Source organism: Alosa pseudoharengus, unplaced genomic scaffold, assembly GCF_046254945.1.
Source record: "Alosa pseudoharengus isolate Yale_2024_CS ecotype anadromous, Long Island Sound unplaced genomic scaffold, YU_APseudo_1.1 YU_APseudo_1.1_scf_119, whole genome shotgun sequence".
In the NCBI taxonomy this organism is placed as follows: Eukaryota; Metazoa; Chordata; class Actinopteri; order Clupeiformes; family Clupeidae; genus Alosa; species Alosa pseudoharengus.
Window position 1 is genome coordinate 164530 of NW_027468586.1, and position 24103 is coordinate 188632.

The window sequence follows — 24103 nt, forward strand, 5'->3', positions numbered from 1 at the left end:
AATACTCATTGTGGGTGTGCCTGTTTCTTGAGCAGTTGTGGGTGGGCCATTTATATTTTGCCAACAGTGTGTGGGTTTAAATACAAACATACAAACAGAGCCAGAACACAGGCAATCAGGCTCAAGGTTTCTTCCGGGAATATGGGAGTTTTTCCTTGCCACTGTTGCCATATGACGTGCTTGTCGGGGGTTAAGGCTGCCAGTCGTCCGGTCGTTGTGTTCCTTAAACGTCTGTATATAAATTAATATAATCACAACAAATACTAAGAACATACTTAGGCTAACTGCTTAGAGTCCACATCAACGGGGCCTAAGCATTTGTTAGCCTAAGCATTTGTTAGCAAAGCCTATACTACCGCAACAACTTGCTGCGTAAGCCACAAAATGTATTATTGTTGTTATTATTTTCTTCTCTCTTATTGTGTTAAATGTTCCAAATGTAAAGCCCTTTGAGCTGCATTCTGTGTATGAATGGTGCTATACAATTAAATCTTATTATTATTATTTTTAAACGCCACCTAAATTCTTTGAGTGTTTCTAGTTGCTAGTTCATTTTTATTGTGTTTTTTCCCTTCTGTTTTTACTGCTTTTGTGTGCGGTACAACGGCATGTAACAAGATTGATAACAGCCTGAGGCACAGAAGGAAGGGAAGTGAGAACTGGCAAAAGAGCATCTTTCTCAATTCGCCAACCCATAGTTTCCGGTGGAGGCAGTGCAGGTCTTTGTTGATTTGCTTGGAGCCATACAGCTGCTTAGTGTAGTGTGCCCTCTTGATATGGAATGATAATGCATCATGGCTTGGGGGCAGTCTCTCCAAAAGAACAGCCTGAGCAAATAGAAAGAGGCCCTGGCACTGTTTGATGACGTGCATGAGCCAGCTTTGAAAACCTCGCAAATGAAGGCTTCCACATCAGCACAGTTGGTACTGCTTAGGTCACCTCTGCACCAGTCTATAACTCATTTTCGACCAAAAATGCAGTTACTGCCTTTTGCCTTTGTAGGGCAGTATTGTAATCTCACAATGGAAAAAATGAGGAAAAATCCAACCTTGAAGGGAAGCGAATTTATTTTGAGAAAAAGATACATCTCATAAAGAAATAAATATTTAAAAAAAAAACATGTCACTCACAATTATTGGCACCCCTGCTTGTCATACCTTAAGCCTCCCTTTTCCAATTTCCAACAGCTTGTAGATTAAACAGTATTAAACAGTAAAGGGCCTAGGATCGATCCCTGAGGAACACCACAGGTCAGGGGATACTGGTGTTGAGGTGTAATTCTCTATGGCAACAAAGTAGCTCCTGTCGGTAAGATTGTAACCACTTTATGACGACACCTGAAAATCCAACCCAGTGCTCCAGTCTGTGGAGTAGTATACGGTGGTCAACTGTATCAAATGCTGCACTCAGGTCCAGTAGTACTAGAACTGTATTTAGACGAATGTCATTTATCACCTTGACCAGGGCTGTTTCGGTGCTGTGATTTCCACGAAAGCCAGATTGAAAGTCATCAAAATAGTTTTGTGACGATAAAGTAGTTAATTGGTTAAAAACAGTTTTTTCAATGATCTTTCCAACAAAAGGTAGATTAGATATTGGTCTGTAGTTGCCTAATATCGAAGGATCCAAGTTATTCTTTTTGAGTAGGGGCTTTACAACTGCATTTTTAAGGGATTTAGGGAAAATGCCACTTTGTAAAGATGTATTTATAATCTGAAGCACATCTGCAGTAATAAGATGCATGACCGATTTAAAAAAGCTACTGGGTAAGGTATCCAGTTGGCAGGTAGCAGAACTGAGATTTTAAACCGTTTTAATTAGTGTTTCACAGTTGATAGGGCTGAATTCTAACATTTGGTGTATGGGTCTTCTTTCAGTAGCTGGCATTTCTAAAACAAGAGTTATTTGCAAGTGTGTTGTTATGTTCAGTCTTTTTTTTTTTTTTAATTTTGCTACTGAAAAAGGATGCAAACTCCTCACATTTGTCAACTGAGAAAAGTTCTGGTGTTATGTCAGTTGGGGGATTTGTTAACCTCTCAACAGTGGAGAAAAGCACACAAGCATTATTTATATTCCTGTTTATAATGTCAGAGAAAAAGTTCTGCCTTGCCTTGCAAATTGCATAGTTATACTGGCGTAGCATGTCTTTATGAATTTGGTAGTCAATTTGTAGTTTGGTCTTGCGCCATTTTCTCTGTTTTCCTGCATTCTCTTTTGGCTTGTTTAATCACTGGATTGTGTCTCCATGGTGCAGTTTGCTTGTTAACTTTTTTCATTTTTACTGGGGCAATGTCATCCATGATTTGTCCAACTAGTTTTTTTTATCTTGATATAAGATTAATAACACTTGGTTAGATTTTATTTTTTGCAGTGTATGAAGATTTTCACATAAAAAGGTCAATACCATAATAAGGTCAAACAACTCCCCCATCAAAATCAAGTGCAAAAATGTCTTGTTATAAGCAAATAATAGAAAAATAAGCATACATTCACTTGATTTAAGGTTAGGCTATAGTAATTTCCTTTGCAAAGTAGGTGGCATTCTAGTATCAAGAGTGCAGTATGTGGCCTAAATAGACTAAGTTGAGTGCAGCCACCTCAGATATTCCTTAATATCGAATAATATTCTTTTTTTTTGTTCTGTAGAATGCCCACCAATGGGCCTGGAGACCCTAAAAATTGATGATGTTCAGCTTCATGCCTCTACTATGAAACGCTACGGACTAGGACCTCACCGAGGACGTCTAAACATTCAGGTTGGTCTTCCCTGGAGCAAAAACAGAACTGTGAATGTGACAGAAACGTGACATGAATAGTAAATAAGTAAGGAAGTATAGTGTCTTCTGCTTATCAGTTTTCCTGAAATTTAAATGAAAGGCTTGAGATGCTGATATTTTTGTCTCAAACTAAAATGTAAACGGTGTACACCAGATAATTCCCATGACTTTTCCATGATTTTTTGACAAATTTCTATGACCTTATATTCCCTAAAACATCACATCAATTAGCCTACAAAATACACAGTAAACAGTTGACAGTGTTATTAAGTGTTAATTTTTCAGAGACATATTGTTCAGTGTTCATTAGTGTTAATTAGTGTAACTTCGGGAGTTGTTTGAACAAACATGTACACCCACCGTGTAATTAAAACTCACAACCTAGTGTTTTAAGTGGGTGTGAATGTACGTACTCTGGGGTGGAGTCATTTACACTTCCGGTCCTTCAGTTGAGATTTTTGAAAAGAAGATGGACGCCATTGAAGTACAGCGTGGGATTGTAAAAGGTAAAGTCATTTGTTCCCTCTACTTCTGTAAGCTAGCATGAAAACTACGACAAATACACAATTAAGTAATGTCACATCACAGGTATATGTTTTCATACCAACGTGTTTTACCTACTATGAAATATTGGTGACGTTAGCTTGGTCGCTAGCTAGTAGCAAGGTCGCTAGCTAGCTCAGAAAATGTTTGGTAAAACATCCAGCAAGCTAACATAACTTCGGTTGGTTATAACCTTGAAATGGTCAGGTTTATGTTAATTTGTAATACTTAAACTGTAAACTGACATTAATATAATATTGGAGTCGACAACGTCTTAAAGTCCTTTTTGAAATTCGAAAAGGCGGTTGGAATTTGCTAGCACTACCCACTGAGGGAATAGCTCTAACATGCTAACGTAGCTGCTTAACATTAGTTACAGCCAGGACTCCACTGTTCATAGCGATCTAAGGTTAGTGTGCTGCTAAATGCTCACCTGGCACAAATTAATCTGTTGACTGACTAATTATAACAATCTGTCGACTAATTGACGTTTGGTTGAACTGAACACTATTTGCTTGGTTATGTAGCGTCCGAGGTAAGGCTCACTTAAGAACATGCACGCTGATATGTAAAACTTTGGATGAGACAATGGCTCTCCGTTTAATGGCGGCTCACCCAAGGGGGCAGGCGAATTCCCGGAAGTAGAAGCATCGATGTAGCGGTGGTTATCAACTCTCTGCTAACCCCATAGAACGCCCATTCATTTAGGATTTTTTTGAACTCCCATAACTTCATATAACATATATCATGTGCCGATATTTTAGCTTCTGTGTTATCTACATAAACAATAAAAGGCAAAACAAGACTCGACTACCTCGTACGTAACGTTAGGTTCCCGTAAGAAGAATGTTTAGCATGTCCGGTTGAAGGGAAGCTAACGCACTGAAGGGAGATAACTGTATTGTTTGGATAAGAAGCGTAGTCCAGCCAGCACGGAAACTCGTGAACAAAGCTTATGTAGCCTACAATAGCATTGTAGCCTATGTTAAGGTAAAGCATAGAGGCAAGTAAACCTAATGAAAAACAGTAGTTTTACCGTTAGGTAGTCTAACGATAATAATTTCAGAGGTTTTCGATGGATTGACCGTAGGTCAGAAAAGTGGAAAGAAGATTAGCTTCAAGGCTATAACTTTTTTGTTTTGTTTTACCATGACTGTTTTTGAAGATGATCATGTGTGGTAGTTTCAACATTAACATGACTTGATATCACTTGTGAGGATGATCTTAATAAGAATACATAAATAAATGTTTAACTTTGACTTTGAAGGCAAAGGAAGTGTGAGAAGAATTTCTGTGTATCTATCATATGAGTTACAAGATTCAGTTCGATGGCTAATGTCACTAAGTTAAGTGCGAGTCTGCGCAGTACTGGGGGGACCAACTGAAAAATGACTCAGTGCCCTCCCATTGAGAACGACTGAGTCTGTTTGTCCATTTCTTTTACTGTCTATGGGCAACTGTCTCGACTTTTCTGACTCGTTTTGAATCGCCTTTTCACCTCTCAGGGTGGCTGGCAATGGGCATACTGTAGTAGGCTACTCAAACATGTCCTAAAACAACCCTTAACGTTCGTTGATGTTCCAAAACAAGTAGCGTAGCGAAATACAGTTTCTGTCGTGTTTTATTTGGCATTTTGTAAAATCCCATTGATTTCTGTTGGAAGACTCATTGCACGTTGAAATTTCTACTGCGCCACCGTCTATGCTTCAGGTTCAAATACGAATCATACATTGCACCGATATATTTGCTTTTAATTGTCAACGAACTCCACTAACCACTCGGTGAGTTGCACAGTTTTGAAAACGAACGTTAAGGGTTGTTTTAGGACATGTTTGAGTAGCCTACTACAGTATGGCCATTGCCAGCCACCCTGAGAAGTGAAAAGGCGATTCAAAACGAGTCAGAAAAGTCGAGACAGGACCAATCGTCAAAATGTCGGTGTCCACCACTCTAGTTCATCCAAAACAAACCAGAAAAGGGCCTTAAAGTGCTAAAAACCGCAATTTTCCTTTAATGTAATAGCCTGATGAATTACTAATCACCTCTTCTTCAACTCTGTCAGTTCATCATGACCACGTAATTGCATGTTTAATTCACACAGCTTTGTAGTGCCGCACACACTGGCTAGTAGATGCAATGCTGAAGCAACAGTGCTGTAGGCTACCGCAAACGCAAAATGCCATCCAGCTGCTAACCTGCGCTTACATAATTTGTTGGCACACTCGCTACTGACATGCAGATGACAACACATCCACGTTTCTGAATCTTCACAAAATTGTCTCGGCAACAGTGAAAGAGATCATCTCAATGCAAACAATGTGGAATAGGCTACAACGTCGGTGTGCATGACATCGACTGAAATATTTTCGGTCCTTGCATGACTAAACAACGGATTAAAAGGCTAATGGACCAAACCTAAGCTGACAATTATAAAAAAAAAATGTTTTATCTATCCAAGTAAAGCTAGATGTGATTAACTCATTGAATGCCAAGCTGTTTTCGGGAGCTTTGTCCTAGAGTGCCATCAATCTAGACCATTGTTGATGATTTTTGTACAGCCACAGCATATTCTGTGTTATAGCTATGAACACGTAGAATAGCTCGATTAAAAGGTGAGACTTTAAGCTCTCGGTGGCTGCAAACCGTGTATTTCTACACGCCTCCGTTCCTGAGAAATCCCAAGCTAAACAGTGGCTAGTTTTCATCAAAATCGCTGTTTTTTTTTCTAGAAATGGAGATATAACGTCTTTCATGAAATATGAAGTGTTGCCTGTTACTTACTTGTGTAAACCTTCCGGGAAGTGATCATCGAGACCTGGCGAGACTGCCACCTAGTGATAGACCCACAAAAATGGCCTAGTTTTGACCTGACGTGCATGCGTCACTGATTCGACCCAAAGCGTCAACCGAGTTATGATAAAATGTCCAGATAAAATGTCCAGATTGTGCGAGTTTCACGATCGTCATATTTCATTTCCATTCATCACAGAGGTCCCAAAATCACATATAAGGTGTGTTGGAGTGTCTAGTTTCGTAATTTAAAAAAAAAAGCTAAAAACTTAATATTACGTTTTTGGCACTCAATGAGTTAAATGAATAGCCTATTTTCCTGGCATAGCACATATCGTAGGCCTACAACGTTAAATTAAAAAATGCAACCGAAGACAATTAGGCTTTCCGCCCTCTCCCTACTCCCTTCCACTGTTTGTTTGTGTGTTCTACGGCAATGGATAAAGCGAGTCAAATGAGTAAAGGGAGGCCCAGAGTAACTCCTTTTAGAAAAGGGTGATCTCTGGTCTCCACGCAACAGACACAAGGAAGTATGCGACATGATCTTCCGAAACGCGATACATTTCTCAGTGTAATTGCAATGGGTCACGCAAATTTCCAAAACTTTTCCAGAACTTTGAGGGTGTTTTTCGTTTCTTGCTGGAAGTTATAGCCTACGGGGACTATTCATTGTGCTACTGCGCCCATGGTGTGTTCACAACGTTCCTTGAATATTACGCCGGAATGAGAGTATAGTTTAATATCAAATCAGCCTAGAAAAGCACCATGTTTCATTTTCTGTTTGGGAAGAGAAGTTTTAAATAGGAAAATTATCTGAAATCTTAGTCACTTTTAAGTGTGATGCTAGCGGGCGAGATGCTAATGGTCTAATCTGATTCAATGATCTATGCTAGGCTTGAGCTAAAAGTGGTATCGCCAAACAGAACTAGTGAGCAGAGCGGAGCGCGAGCGAGCGAGGAGCGGAGCCCTTTAATTAGATTCTGATACTAGCCTGGAAAATCCAGACCCTGGTAATCTAGAAAGATTAAGGGTCTGGCCACGAACAATGTAATGGCCCAACTCGAGGGGCGGCAACAAGCATGCATTTGAAAATCTCACTGCACACAATTGGATAACACTAGACCAATGTTTACTTTTTTTTACAATATTTCAGTCAAGCTTTAGTTATAGATAGTCTACTGTACAACTGAACGTATGCAAAATGGAAAGTAGCCTAATGTATTAACTTGATTCGCTGTGCTGCATGGACAATAGATGCACATTGTAAATTATGTCTATATGAAGTATTAAATGATTGTTTAAAATAGTCTACGTTTGAAAAAATCTTGAAATAATAAGAGAATCAGGGGAGCCAGTTCATAGCCTATGTCTTTGGCAAGTAGCCTACTACAGACACACAGATGAAGTCAGCCAGTAGGCTACTAGCACAACCAGACCCTTACAAAAAAAGAACTGCATTACTTCAAGTGTCAAACTGCAGATTTCTGAGTATGAAAACCGCAGTTTTGGAGAAAATATTTGCAGTTCTTATGCAGGGAATGCAGTGTTTTAGACACAAAAAACATAGTACTGTACTTTACTACAAAAATGCAGTATTTTGGACATGAAAATACTATACTGCACTGTAGCCTATTGTGGTATAACTGGACTGTACTTTGAAAAAACTGCAGTGATTTTTTGCAAGGGGATATGTACAGCAAGCATCAAAAGCAAACAGCAAACAGACACTGAAACTGGGCATTTATTGCTGTGTGAAGGTGATTCACACACAGTTATGTTTCTTTCTCCTAGTCCTTTATAGGGAATAACACTATATTTGGTAACTTCCATAGACATCCCAAATGGGATGGGATGATTGTATTGGGAGCACTGAGGTGTCAGATGATACTGTAAAAAAAGTTGCATTTTGGCACTCAGAGTTCAGGTAGGAGGGCCCCTTAGCAGGATTTTGCTTAGGGCCCCATGTAGGTCTGAACCGGCACTGACTATGGATCTGTGAGACCGACCGATAACGGTCACCACGGTCTACACCTTGAATGATGCCATCATTCTACCTACTCGAGACCATTATCTATCAACAATGTCATGTGACTGTCATGTGTGAGGCTGATCCATAGTTATGGACATATCTTATGTCTTATGGACAATCTATTTCGACCTCCCTCAGACAGTCACCACGGTCTACACCTTGGATGACTAGCCCCAACAGTGTTGCGAGGACAGAAGACTACTCATCACCAGTCAGGTCGGCAATCAACATACCAGTGGAGCTGATAGGGGCGGATGTCACATTGACTCTATAAAGTCTGGCAGAGATCCATGGAGTACTCCAGGATGCCGCTGCACATGCCACCAAGAGCAACCCCTTTCAATGGTGCCCATGAGACGGCCTTATTCCGTGTGGAATGAGCCGCCAGGCTTTAAGAGTTTGGGAAACACTGCCCAGAAAAGGCCTAAAAAATGTCTCCAATTGGTGGGTCAAATGGTGTGTAGACACCCCTATAGCACCGAAAGCTGTGTGTGTGCGCCTGTCACAGCAGCCACGTGTGATCAACACAAGCTCCCAATGCCTTGACTGGGCATAGAGCATTAAGAGCCCCTTCAGCTTGGCAAGCTGGTTCAGGGCAAAATGGCTCCAGTTCAATGACATGGTTAACTGACTTAGGGTTCATCAAGCACCAAGCATTGGATAAGTCACTGGATCTAACTCCAGGCCATGACACCATGAAAAGAACAATTCCCAACTCTGCTGGAATTGGCGTATGTGGAGGATACCTTGGCAATACTTATGGGCTCCGTTACAGCAAGTTTTAGCCCTGAGAGGGGCGGAATATTTTTTTTTCCCTACATATTTAGGCCTAGATATGCTTATTTAGCTTACTCTAACCGTTCAGTAGCCTACTTGGGAGCTACGGCGAATTTACGAAATGTAGGCTGGTAAGCAGGGGCACCAAAAATCGGCCCTGGCATATTTGGCCCAAGCGGCCCTCAAATCGGTCGGCACACCTAATTAAATACAAAATCTTTGCATTACCCTTAAATATGCATATCTTTTCAACTGTCATGGAGCACTGAAAGTGATATAGGCCTCATTGGTTATCTCTCTGACTGATCAGAGGTAGGCATGGAGCATATGATCTCCATATTCAAGTAGACTAACAAGCAATTATTAAAGAATTTCTGCTTGAATTCAAAGTATCATTTCAAATGATTCAATGGGCTACAATTGACAGCAGCACCAAAAATTACTGAAGCCTATAAACAGGGCTGTTGCTGGAAATATTTTATTCCTGTAGGCTATACTTCCTACCTACATTGCTGGTACATTTTGGAACAGTACAGCTACATGAACTAATTGTCTTTAGTGTCTGACCTAGGCCTATATAGGTTATATATATATATATATATATATACTGTAGCTTAGTTGGCTTGTGCATGACGTGACGTTTTGTAACCTACGTTTCCGTCAGTCTACAGTCTTTTGTCCCTTCTTTACCATGATAACCCTCCCAAGATAGAACCACCACTCATGCCATCGATGTTGAATTTTGGGCGTCTGACGGAAACTGATCAATCTGACCAACAATTAACGTCGATTTGACACTATTTTGCTGTCCGGGTTTGCAAATCATTCATTTAGAAAATTTAAGTTGCGCTATTTGTTATCATAATCACAGCACGGCTTTACTATGTTATCATTAGGCAACCATATCATTACATTATCGCAATTAATAAGTCATCATAATCATCATAGTCAGCATGGCATGTCACAGCCTACCTGCTCCACCACGGAGTTCTTATCATGTAGCCTCAACTAGGCTCGCACTCTCCACCACCTGCTCACTGTCCCTTGCTCTGTATATCCTCGTTCAAACTCAACGAACTTCAACATGTTGCTGACATATGCTAGCCTAGCCTACTTGCTATATTGTATTGAAGCTTCTACAATTAGGGTTGGGTATCGTTTCAATTTGAACGATTCCGATTCCAATTCCGATTTCTTATTTCGATTCCGGTTCCTAACGATTCTCGATTCCGATTTTTTTTAAAGGCAGGGTCAAAAAAAGTTTAGGATATTTTAAATGAGCTAGCTAACCAACGGTCTTTCTCAGGGTATCTGCACATTTTCCAAGTGCAAATTTAAAGACTTTTAAAGACCTTTTCAAGACATCTAAATGAAAATTAAGACTATACCACGGCAAAAAGATATATAAGACTGTTTAATGCAATAGTTTTTTTTTCCTACTAATTTTAACCCCCACCCCATTTTGGATGTCTACAGAAGTTACCAAAAATATTTTGGCGAAAGAAAATAATTGTGTGTGAATTACCTTCACAGCTATAAATGCCCAATTTTAGGGTCTGGACTGCTTGCTTTTGAAGCTGGCTGTACTGTACATATTTGGTTTTGCTTACTGCTGAGGCTGTTCTTCACCTGTGTCTGTAGTAGCCTAGGGCTACTTGCCAAAGACATGTGCACTGGACTGGATTCCCTTAAATATTTTTTTCAAAGTTAACTAAGCTATTTACATATTTTAATAAGCCTACTTTATATAATTTACTATGTGCATCTATTGTCCATATGCAGCACAGCAAATTAAAGTTAATCCACTACTTTACATTTTGCATACCAGTTGTATCTAAACCAACCAAAGCTTGACTGAAACATTGTAAAACCATTGACTTGTTTTAAATTAATTAAGAGACAGGTCCTCTTCGCATGATCCTGCTGAAAACTGCTGGTTTCATCTCAAGCACGCACGTTATGAACGCACGTATTTTTATGTAGCAGTCGCCGACATTCAAAGCATATGCGGTTATATTTCACAACTTTTGCTAAGTAGGCCTAGCCTACTGGGAAACGCTGGCAAGCAAGCTGCTGGCAGATATTACAGGTAGGCTATTATAACTTAAGACAGATATTTTCTTCCCTAGGCTAGGCCAGCAACACACGCTGGAAAGATGCAAACAGATCAACTTAACATACCGGTATACAGTATTTCCTCCTGATTGCGAAGCACTGCACATAATTTCACCAGCAGTCTTCGCGTCCATAGTTTGTGAAACGATGCTGCGTCCGAGCAAAGACTTTAGATGCCAAGCGCAACTCCAAAAAGGAGAACAAATAAACGTCCGGCTTGAGGCTGCGCCGGACGCCGGACAGGGCTTTTAAAATCCATATGTCCGGCCTAAATTCGAACATATGGCCAACCTATCGCTAACTGGCTTACCAACTCTTTCTCCCGCTCATTCTACCGTAGGCTCCCTCATTCCACGTAGGCTACCCTGTCTATCTCTCAGGCCTCAGCTACACCACGAAAACGCCAGGCATATTATTTTGTACATAGGCCTACTGTATTATTACCGTTTTCACACCTTTAACCAAACCCGTGAAAAACATCTTCACTCTGCAACCACTACACTTCCTCCCGTAGCCTAATAGCCTATCACGTATACAATTGCGTTTTAAATACACGAAACTGGATGGAGACATCACTCGCTCTCTTGCACTCGCTGGCGGTCCCATACGCACATTTAATACCTCTCTTTCGAAAATTCAGTTGTAGCCTATTTAAGACTTTTTAAGGATCCTCGGGAACCCTGCTTTCTGAATGAAATAGTCTGACCTTCTCCATGAATTTTAATTCTATTAACTATGCGCTTCTTCGTTGGTGTTCAGACGTTTCTTCTTCCTGTCGGCAGACTGGGAATCGAAAGTAGGAATCGAAATTTAAACTTTTGAACGATTCCGGGAAAATCGCAAAGATAGTCCCGGTTCCAACCAATACTCGATATTCGATACCCAAGCCTATCTACAATGGTGTTTATTTTGCACAATTGTTACTACCGGCACCCGCCACAATTTCGTGTAGGCAACTTCGATTAACTTTTGATGCGCTCACAGAATCCTGGCTCTGAGCCAAAATGGGAGGGGTGGGGCCTGACGTGAGCTGTTATTGGATCAGTCCAGTGTCAATATTGAAATGTAACCAATGGGCCGCTGATTGTCCTTCGTTTGGGCCGATCGTTGGCCAAAATAATTAAATTATATATAGCCTATTCTATCGGCCCAAAAGGTGCGTCGGCCCACCGGTATGCCAGATGGCCAGTCCGCCCATGCTGGTAAGATTTATAGGCTACTCCCAAGTTCACATGTTCATCACAAAATTCCCCCAAACAGCTAAGACTAATCTAAACATGATCTAGACAGGCTATGAAATTGTGAACTTAGAATATAAATCTGAAGACGCGCATATAGCACTTTTATTAGTAGGCTACTGTTGGATTGACTTTGTTTACTTGTAAAGACGATCAAAACAGACTAGCCGACAGCCTGCCATGAACGTGAGATGACGTTTCATGGCCAAATCAAATGACCAATCGGGCGAGTGCCCTTCTAACCAATTAGTGGCGAAAAAGGCGGTACCTTCCCCTACCATCCCGAAAAAATATATATATTGCGAGAGGGGCTGAGGATAGCCAGACCACTGCACCACTGCACTATTGCTGTGAATGGTTCCAGCCATAACCTAGCCCAGCTGCACACAGTGATTTGACACTGAGTCACTGGCCCACAAGGACAGACAATCCCACCTGCTGCGCACAGAGGTTATGGAAGATTAGGTCTTACATTAAAATAATTTAAACTTAATCCCACATGGTTTACCTCCAAGCAGCCACGTAACTTTGTCATCATGTGACTTATGTCAAGCAGTCATGTGACCATGTTATCATGAGACTTCTTGTGTGTTTAAATTCCAGAGTTATTTCCTGTTGCATTGATTACAGCTAACAATGGCGTTTGGATGAACACCAGAATGTCTTGCACCTCGTCATTCCGGCTAATCCAATGTTAAAATGAACCATTTTAAAAGATTGTAAACTCAAATTTACATAAACTCACCACTCATGTATGTGTACATACACGGGAGAAATACAACATCCACTCCTACACGTGAACATATGAGAGGAACATAGTCACTAGTTTAACAGCTGCGCACAGTGTCAATGGGGGGTATAGACCCTTAACAGAAAAATGTCAATTACATCACACACCTCCACTCTTGTATGTGAACATACAAAGGGGCAATAGACATCCACTCCTGCACACGGATGTGCGAGGGGAATATAGCAACAATCTCACCAGTTGATAACGGCAGTTAAGGGCGGCTGTGTGCGGAGTCTGGTCTTCGTCGCAAGCCCAGTCTGCGAAGCCTGGTCCTCTGGTATTCGTGCGTTGGGTTGAATTGCACGGCTCGGCCCTGCACACAGCCGGATTCGAACCTGCGAACAGCTGCCCCTCGGAGCGGAAGTCGAGCGTGTTGACAATTGAGCTAAAATCCCCCGGGTTGCTCGCGAAAAAAAAAACCCACCAAGATGTGGCAGCTGACCATAGATGGCAGTTCAGGGTTTGTGCCCTTATATTTTGTGAAACGTAGCGAGATATAGGCACTATTAATCCAAAACTTTGGTTTGCTAACCAAAGAATACTGCTGAGCTTGTGTAAGCTACAATTTAGTTTGACCAGACCTAACTGTAGTAAACAACGTCTAAACGTCTCTCTTTAGCACCTCCGCTGGGTTGCTTGGCTAGTTTGCACCTCAGAAACGTGTCTGGTGGAACGTTTGGCTGGGTTTGCCAAAACGTTCCCAGGGGAACGTTTCCCTAATGAGACCAGTGGGGTGTACTACGAATCTCGATTAGTGGGTTAGCGAGGTATGTTGCGCTCAAAGCCAGGCTATGCTGTGACACGAAAGTGGATCTGTTTTAGTGTCGCTATATCACCATGGTATCTTATGCTGTCAACCAAACCTGGTCGGAAGGAGGTTATGTGCTAAGTTATAGCTGAAATAGTGTAATCTACTGCACACTGACCAATCAATTGTCTTAAAAAAGAAAGTTATCTCACATGTAGGATTCTGTCATATATCTACAGATGTAGCTCCGCCTCTACTAACATTTTGGATCTCGAATGCGCTTTTAATAGTGCTGTGCGTGCAAATATCCCACTATGGACGTGCATACCATACAACAACTGATGACAATGGATTTATTTGATGTTAAAGGTTAGACACAAAAAATGACCGCAGTGTAGATTAAGCTATCGCTCATGAATGCGGAAGTAATTGTTTTTAAATAGAGGCGGTCTTGTGCGTCTCCACGTTACACGATTGGCCAAAGTCATCCTAACACCGAGAACGCGCACAGATCTGAGCTGAAAGCCTAGTTTGACAAATATATCACATAACTGCAATCGTAGTATCACTTAACGTATACCCCTGAGTCAAGGCTTTGTCAAGCCTCGATATGTCTACATAGCCTAGATATGTCTAACGTGCTTCGTAGTATACCCCACTGGTTGACAAAAAGATGTTGCTCACGTACACAAAAAAACATTTTCGTTTTTTCTTCAGCAGAAGGTGAAGTATTCTGAAAGGTTTCGGCACTAATATCTGTTCAGATTAAGTTTTAGATTGCAAAGTTGTGTTTTATTTTCATAATCTTGGTTCAGTGAACAACAACAAGCAACATGTTTTTTGTTGTTACGTAACAGGGTGTGAATAGCTCAGCCGTGTAATAGACACTCTGAATAAGGTATGCTGTTTGCATCAATGTATAGTTAGACGTGGATGCTATTTGTACCCTGGTGTATATAGTAATGTATGTTATTTACACCCTGGTGCCTGAACTAGGTAATTGTTGCAATCAAAACTTCCGTTTGAGAACCGATTTCTTGTTCAAATTGCGCGCCTTCTCTCCAGAGACGTTGGTACACACTGTAAACCCCAACAGGTTCAATGAACTCAAAATATTTGATGAAACTGATTACCTCAAAATATTTAGCACTTTAAAAAATATTTCAAGTAATTTCTACTTAAAATGAGACTTTTTTTAAATGCTCAAAATCTTTAAGGACAAGGATAAAATTAAAAAGAATAATGTGAGAAATAGATGTTTTAAGTTATTGTTACATTAGTCAGACAAGCTCTTAAGACTCCAAATATTTGAGAAAATGAACAACATTAAAAGAAATAATTTCAACAAACAAACATTTTAAGTAATTACTACTCTAAACTAGAAGTTATTCACACTCATTTTTTTAGGAAGTTGATGAACTGAAACATAATAATTTGACAAACAAACACTACTTAAATCATTGATGAGTTCAATGAACCTGGTCATTTTGAAACCATTGTTAAAGTCAACAAAATTGACACTGGAAATGGAGTTGATGTTTTTAAGTTATCACTGCTAATAATATATTCATGTTATCACCATGACTCATTCAGTTTCTCATACCTAAACATTGACTTCACTCTATTGAAACACATTTTTTGACTGTTTAGGTTTACTATTTACCTCAAAATCAAAAATATTTTATTTGTATGATTCAAATAAAAAAATACTCAAAAGACAATTTCAATGCAGATTCCATTTATTTAAGAATTCAATTAGAATTCTAACAGAACAACATCCCCAGCAATGCGGTTAATACAGAAAATAAAAGAAATAACAACCTTTTACCACTTCAACAAAGGTAATAATACTCAAATAACAAAATAATAGGCCAACATAAATAAAAGCGAAAAGCTCCATTGCTTGCTTGAGTATTAACATGCTGGCAGTATCAACCATGAGATTTGGAAAACAGACTGCTTACTCATCCATCATCAGCAATTTATTTTTAAGGCTAAGTCTAGGAGGTAATTGCTTCCGGTCTTCCAAACCCAGTATAATTTTTTGAATGAAATTAAATGTGTAGGACAATTGCTTTGGATAATCGAGATGAAGTGCATAAATTAAACCAAATAGCAAAATTAACGTCTCTGTCAACTCTGCTATATCACACACAACAATATCTCCGTCTAGAACTATAGAATGGATAGCAGGACCAAACTTCACAAGGGAGTCTATCACCCGACACTGTGTGAATAGCTACAGTTGTTGTCTTTTGGCTGCAAGCTAGTATCAGAGAGGGCTGAATAGAAATAGAGATATATAGAGAAGACAAAGTAAAAAAAGAAAGAGTGAAAGAGGACACACAATTTAATCAAAAACTTACATTCCAGGTCTTAAAAAATCAATCTTCCAACAAGAAGATGGGAAGGGCCTGCAGAGTAATTTTCCTTCTGCCGTTGACATTGACATCTTCCTAGAAAGACAGAGGGATTGTGGGGTAATGGGAAGACAAATCAGCAGAATATTAATCCTATGCATATATTAAATAAGACTATAGTACAGGTGACATGTAAATACAAGATTCACTCCTTCACGCTCCTGATATGCAACCTCCTGCTCTGTCTTTCTATGAAATCGTGAGAGATGAATGTTCAGTGCATTAATAGACTGGAATGAGCAAATGCATGAGTGGCTGAACCTTGAAAACCTTGACTGTGATTTAAGTAATAATGGCAAAGTAACTGAGCCTGTGTCTCGGAAGAGGTGTCACATGACCTGCATAGCCAACACATTTTGAAAATGCCACATAAAATAAGTCTAAGGTGTCATCCCTTCTTTGATACAAAAGCATCACTTAACCCTAGCCTTTGTGTATCCCTGTGGAGAGATGCAAAGGGATAACATTAGGCTAGGCTATTCTCATTGGTAAATAAATGCTTACAAAATATCACTATATCTTATAATAATATAGGCACGTTGGCTACATTGTGACACTAGTAAATGGAGGACAAGTAAGTTATCACTTACCATGGTGTGATGGTGGTTCCTTGCACAGAACTGAACATTTCACACAGCCATCTGGTCCTGAGGGGAAAAATATTATGAACAGTATTATTTCACTTTTTTGCACAAAAGTCAGTCAGACAGTCTCTTCTTCTCTATCTGTATAGGCAGGCCTATCAGAGTCAGACATTGCCATTGATCATGCTTAGGCTATTGTCAGTAAGTTCGGAGCTACAACTTGGCTTCCTATCCGTGTTAACAAAACTGGAATTGACGTTTATATAAGACATATGCTATTGTTGCAGGGTTATTCTTCAACTATGGTACTCTTTGACCTGGTAATTTTCAGAAAATGTAACATCTTTCAGTAAAAAATCTTTTTGCATGGTTTAATTATCTACTCTTTCTAGAAACTTGCCCTAATAGTGGCTGTAAAGATTTCACTTGAATAATATATATTTTTGACATTTTATTCCAAAAGTCTAACTGTCATTTCCAGTATAAGTATATAAGTATATATACTCTTTTGATCCCGTGAGGGAAATTTGGTCTCTGCATTTATCCCAATCCGTGAATTAGTGAAACACACTCAGTACACAGTGAACACACAGTGAGGTGAAGCACACACTAATCCCGATGCAGTGAGCTGCCTGCTACAGCCACGCTCGGGGAGCAGTGAGGGGTTAGGTGCCTTGCTCAAGGGCACATCAGCTGTTCCTACTGATCGGGGTTCGAACCAGCAATCCTCCGGTTACAAGTACGAAGCCCTAACCAGTAGGCCACGACTGCCCAATCACACGTTTCCAAAACACAACAAAACGTGTGTGTTCAAGCAAAAATAACATCTACTGTTCCAAATGTATTTTATTAAATATTACACATCAGCCAAAATATCAAATGTATTAATTTTCCAGAAATGCATGTTGTATTATTATGACCGCCGCGCAGCGAAGCGGCGGTCATATTCATATAGGTTTAGTCAGTTTTTTTTTTTTTTTTTCTCTTTTTCGCATGTCCAAATTTCCGTCTGAGTCCCGGGACACTGAAAGACCGGGGTAGACGAAGCTTGGTGGGCATGTAACCCCCTATGGATAGCATGGAACCATCGTTTTTCGTTTTGATCTGTAGCCCCCCCGCTGGACTGCACCCCCCGAAAGGAGGGTAGGGCAGACACAGTTTTCTGTGAATATCTCGAGAACCGTAGGGTTTAGGAGGACCATTTTTTTTTTGTATGTTGATCTCAAAGGGCCATGTCAACCCATTCCATAACCACTCATTTCATGTATAGCGCCACCTAGTTAAACACAAAAAAGTAAAAATGAGGTGTTGTAATCGCAGGTATCTGTGACCTAACATAGTCAAAACTGCACGAAATTGGAAGTGTAGGATCATTATGACACCCTCTGAATGCACGCCAAGTTTCGTGGAATTCCGTTCATGGGGGGCCACACAATAAATTAATTTATGTTACTATACACCAACTGGCCTGTAGGTGGCCAGAGACATGGGCGGCGGTCATATTTTGTACCGCTCTGCGGTACATCTAGTTCTTATTATTTTTCTTCTTCTAACGCAGCCTGATCTGTCCTTTCTTGTAGAGTGCATCAGTGTTGGCTGACCAGTCCAGTTTATTGTCCAGGTGGAGACCCAGATACTTGTAGGTGCTTACCACCTCCACATTGATCCCATCAATGGAGACTGGTAGCAGAGCGGGCTTAGACCTGCAGAAATCCACCACCATCTCCTTGGTCTTTGAAGTGTTGAGTTGAAGGTGATTGAGTTTGCACCATTGCACAAAGTCCTCCACCAGGCTCCTGTACTCCTCCTCCTGCTTGTCCCGGATACACCCCACAATTACAGTATCGTCAGAAAACTTCTGCATGTGGCATGACTCGGTGTTGTAGCAGAAGTCAGATGTGTACAGGGTGAACAGGACTGGAGAGAGCACAGTCTGACGAACTGTGGTCGCTCGGTCAGGTAATCTGTAATCCAGGTTACCAGGTGAGCGTCCACACCCATCTGCAAGAGCTTGTCTCCCAGTCTGAGGGGTTGGATGGTGTTAAAAGCTGTTACCAAAAGGTGTTAAAAGCGATACCAAAATTATGACTTCAATACAATACCTGCCATAAATATCTTGATACTCGATACTGAAATCCTAATCCTAAAATATCTGGAAAAGAATGGACGCAGGCCTCCTCCAAGTGTATTGAGTCATTTGTGTTGAATTTGATGCACTTTTGGTCAATTCTTGGTTTTAAACTTCTAAACTTCCTACATAATTATTATTTTTGTAGTCAGTAAAATAGTAGTTTTTGTGTGAATAAGTCCTTTATTGTTTGTTATAGCTCATTTATATTGTGTGATGTTTTGGCAATAAATTACCTTTAAATAGCCAAAGTAGGCTAGATCAAGGTCAGTGTTCAAATTACTGCATGCAAATCACTTAATGCTATGCAGAAGAGCCTAATCTTTGATGTAGGCTACCCTTGGCCTTCCCGTTTTTTATGGGATTTCTTTGACAGTTGCAAAGGGAAAAAAGTGAAAATGGTCTTCTTTGCTCCCATTGTAATTGTAATTTAATAAGTACGTTTCCACCACTCAGGTCTTAATCAGATAGGCCTACACCATTATCTGTTGCAATATCTGTGTGCATTCCTACATTAGGTCTATTTCTTTGATAGTTAACATCATTTGCTACCACATAACAAATACCAAACAACAATACAAAAGTTTCTTACAAACGTTCATGCATACTTCTTAAATGTGCTGCAGTCAGATGGGTGTCCTAAAGACATAACTAGATCTTGAGCATCTATTACCAGTGTTGAATGAGCAGTTTTTGCAGTGATCACTACTGGACATTCAACATTGCTAGACAGCACTTGAGTGAGGATGACTAATTTCCACTTCACAAATAATCATCGCTATCTGTAATAACTACAGTACAGGGACAATAATCCGTTCATAGCTGAGGATTTGTCCTAGGTCCACTTCCCTTTCAGCATCATATGCAGTAATGATGCACTGGAGAATGTTTCTTTTTGTTGCACTATAAAGGATATCGTGTCTAAATTTTTTACAAATAATGCAATCTCCATAGCACTCTCAAAACTCTTCAGGACGACTCAAACATATTCTGCATGGCTGGAATTTGAATGATAGAAAAGAGCACCAGTTAGATGTTTTAACTAGGCAAGCACAGTCGCCTTTACAAGTAAAAAAAAAATACAGTGTAAATCCTCTGTAAAGACTGACAACTGTTCATAATAGTTAGTGACAAAATACTTTCTACAGAAAAAAGAGCAGTCACCTATTCTATCAATTTATTATCAAGGAATCTATTTTGTTTCTAAACGTCATACTGAATTTTAGCTATTATTTCAATTTAGATTTTAATTTTAGCTTATTTTCATTTGCTACTTGAGGGTCATTGGGGTAATTCCTGTCCTGTCCTACAACATGTCTGATACATAAAGAGTATATTAATGCCTTATTTTTTGCAATTCCTATGATATCTGATGGCAAAACCAAAAACTCAACATTGAGCTTGGTAAACAAAATATTTGAATTCAGCACCCTCAAATTGTGGGAAATGGCCCCTTTACTGACTTTTCCTCAAATTTGCCAACAGGACTTTTTTTAGCTATCTGCTCTCCCTCTATAACAAACTGACGGTTGTATGTGTTCACTGAACGAAGATTATGAAAATAAAACACAACTTTTCAATCTAAAACTTAATCTGAACAGATATTTGTGCCGAAACCTTTCAGAATTCTTCACTTTCTGCTGACGAAAAAATGAATGTCCGCCATGTTTTTTTGTGCACGTGAGCAACGTCTTTTTGTTGTTATGTCACAGGGTGTGAATAGCTCAGCTGTGTGGCCAAGGCTATTCGTACCAGGGGTGTAACGACAAAGCTGTCTACACTGACATCTTTAACTTGTCCCTGTCCTGGTGCACAGTGCCTTTGTGTTTAAAAAAAACAACAATCATACCAGTGCCCAAGAAAAGTACTGTTTCTTGCCTGAATGACTACCGGCCCATCGCCCTAACCTCCGTGATAATGAAGTGCCTGGAGAGACTGGTTGATCAACACACACCTCCCTGCTTTCCTGGACCAACTCCAGTTTGCTTACAAGCACAACAGGTCTGTGGATGATGCCATCTCCATTGCCTTGCATACTAGCTCACCTGGACAAATATAACACCTACTGTATGTTCATTGACTACAGCTCTGCCTAGTGTTGTACCATCAAAACTGGTGTTAAACCTCAGAGACCTGGGTCTGAGCAGCCCCATATGCAGCTGGGTGCTGGACTTCCTGACCAATAGGCCCCAGTTAGTGAAAATTGGCAACAGGAAATCATCCACGCTGATTCTCAACACCGGTGTCCCACAGGGCTGTTGCCTCAGTCCTCTGCTATGCAGTCTGTTCACTCATGACTGTGTGGCAAGGCATGAAAACAACGGCATCATCAAGTTTGCAGATGATACTACACTGATTGGCCTCATAAGCAACAACATCAGCAAGACTAAGGAGATGTCATCGACTTTAGGAAGAAAGGTGGCAATCACGTCCTTCTCTGCATTCTGCATTAATGATTCACAGTGGAAATGGTCAGCAGTTTTCGGTTCCTGGCCATACAGTTCACCAACTCCCTTTAATGGTCGCTGCACTCCACCTGTATCCTCAAGGCCCAGCAGAGACTGTTCTTTCTGAGGTGGCTAAAGAGCTTTGGGGTGGGAAAAAAACCCTGGTAAACTTATGTCGCTGCACTATTCAGAGCATCCTGACTGGATGCATCACAGTTTGGCTGGGGAACCTGTCTGCCCACGATCTCAAACTGTTGTCAAGGACTGTCAGGACTGCATCCAAAAACATTGGGGCTGACCTCCCTCAGCTTCAAATGATCTATTCTACACACTGTCAGAGGAGGGCTGAGTCCATTATCAAAGATGCCTGTACAAAAGCCTCACTCACGCGCTCAATTTTCCATGATTGGCCCAGATTACTTGCAGGTGTGATTTACTCCATGACGCACAAACACACCTGTTGCCAATAATCAGGAGATATAACCTACCTGGTTGAGCGGTGCTCCTGTTTGCATCTGGGTATGACCGAACTCGCAGCTCTGATCTCCTGCTAGCCTGTATGATTATTCCTGTGTGCGTCTTCCAAACGTGAGTTTCACTTTCCCTTTTTCTGCTTTGATCGTTCGCCTTAGGTGTGATGGCGACGGTACCACGTTTGCCACATTTGTGGGCCTAATGGTCGGCATGCTGTTGCGGATGCCGTGAGTATAGTGTGTTCATGCCTTTTGCAAAGTGACCTTTAAAATCCGTGTACTTTCCGTTCATTCGTTTTTAGTAGTGAAACCAAAGAGAAAAAAACGAGAAACCACTTGTTTTTTCGTTTCCCGTTTTAAAAACCAAAATGGAAAAAACGGATAACGGGTCGTTTTTTCATTTTTCGATTCTCCACCTAAATGAAAATTCTAAATTTTGGATTACGGTATCTGCCCATTCTTTTTTCGTTTTATTTTATGAATGGAAAGAATGTCAAACGTCATCTACTGTACACTCAATGACGCGCACCACGCTGCCCCTGATTGGACAAGGATAATACACAACACGGTTTTTTCAGGTCCGAGGAGAATTATGCTTATGCTGAGACAACTCTTGAAAGGCTTGTTGAACTATAAGTTGTTTGTTTATTATGAATAAAGGAGTGAAAGATTTGCTCCCCTACGACTGTTTTTCATGTGAGTCGATTATGTTAGTGTAACCCTTCCTGTGTAGATTTTACAGAGAGGGAGGAATTTACAGGGTCTTTCAATTTAATTGAATTATAAACAAATAAATTGGATAATATATCTGGTTTCAAGGTGTAAGAAAATATAGAATTTATTAAGAGAGAGAGAGAGATGTATATAGGTAATATTAAAATATAATTTATCCAGGTAGATAAGGTAAATAATGAATAGATTAATAAGAATAAATAAAATAACTTATAAATATGGCCATTAAAATAAATAAACAAATTATATAAAACAAAACATATACAGCTTATATAAACTACATGTGAATATAATTAAATTAAATCAGTGTATGTGAGAATGGAATTATTTCGTCCAGCTGACCAGCTGGAATTTCAACAGCGATCTGCCACTGAGTAGATCCGTCTTTCAACAAAGTTCTAGGCGTTCCTGTGTGTAATACAGTTCGATTTTGGAGCCTTCTAGGACAAGCGGTTGAGAGGTAGATGCTCGAGTCGCAGCCACAGACTCAAACCGTTGGCGATGTCCAGGACAAGCGGTTGAGAGGTAGAAGCTCGAGCCGCTGACACAAGCTGTTGGTGATATCTGACGTTCCAGTACAGGCGGTTGAGAGGTAGACGCTCGAGCCGCAGACACAAGCCGTTGGTTTCCCCACAGGCACAGTTGTAAAAACAGGACGGTCGTTGGGCACTAGGCACTTTAGCAATCTAGCTACCCAGACACAATTCCTGGCGAGAAGATTGGAGAATAATATCATATATCTTAAGAACAGCAGTACGAAGCACAGCAGAGCTATTGCCTACTCCCTGTGTTGACTCTTGTTGAACTCATTACGATGAAAACACTAAACATTGTCAAAATGTTCAGAGACGAACTGTAACATTACACTACCAAAAACAAAACAAAAGAAAAACTTGAAACAAATGATAAAACTACCCTTAAACTTATTTACAAAAGTATTGCAGACATTTCTCATAAATAAAATAACAACACTGTTGTGGTTAGCTAGACGGTAGGCTAGCATAATAACGATAACATTGAGCGGTTAGCTCCAACGTCCGTTTTTCCCAGTTATCTCAAATAACCTATTCCATTGTGATTTACCCAACTTAAGAAACACAGAAAGGAAAGGAAAATAGTTCAGATGCCTACCTGGCGAGAAGATTGGAGAATAATATCATATATCTTAAGAACAGCAGTACGAAGCACAGCAGAGCTATTGCCTACTCCCTGTGTTGACTCTTGTTGAACTAACTTCAACGGCTGCGCAGTAGCTTATATACCACAAGTGACGTGAGTATAGCGAACAGAATGTATCTCTCGTGCCAGGTAGAAAAGAGAGGAAAATAGGAGAAAAAGGAAACAGTAATAGTAATATAATACATTAACCTATGGACATATGCATATATAATTATAATAAATAGGCAAAGGACTCTGACTTAAATATTTGGGTGGGTTACATCCTCCCCCCACTTAAAATATGACGTCCTCGTCATTTCAATTCAAAAGGGATTGCAATAATCCTGAGATTTG

The 24103-nt window shown here is 40.2% G+C and overlaps 1 long non-coding RNA gene across 1 annotated transcript; it reads left to right on the forward strand.

The window, feature by feature from the left end:
* The first annotated feature begins 114 nt into the window (after window positions 1-114).
* On the forward strand, window positions 115-24103 carry LOC143118236 (uncharacterized). The gene is made up of 3 exons (XR_012986066.1): window positions 115-372; window positions 2647-2756; window positions 22019-24103. It is a non-coding gene; the product is annotated as an uncharacterized LOC143118236 (long non-coding RNA).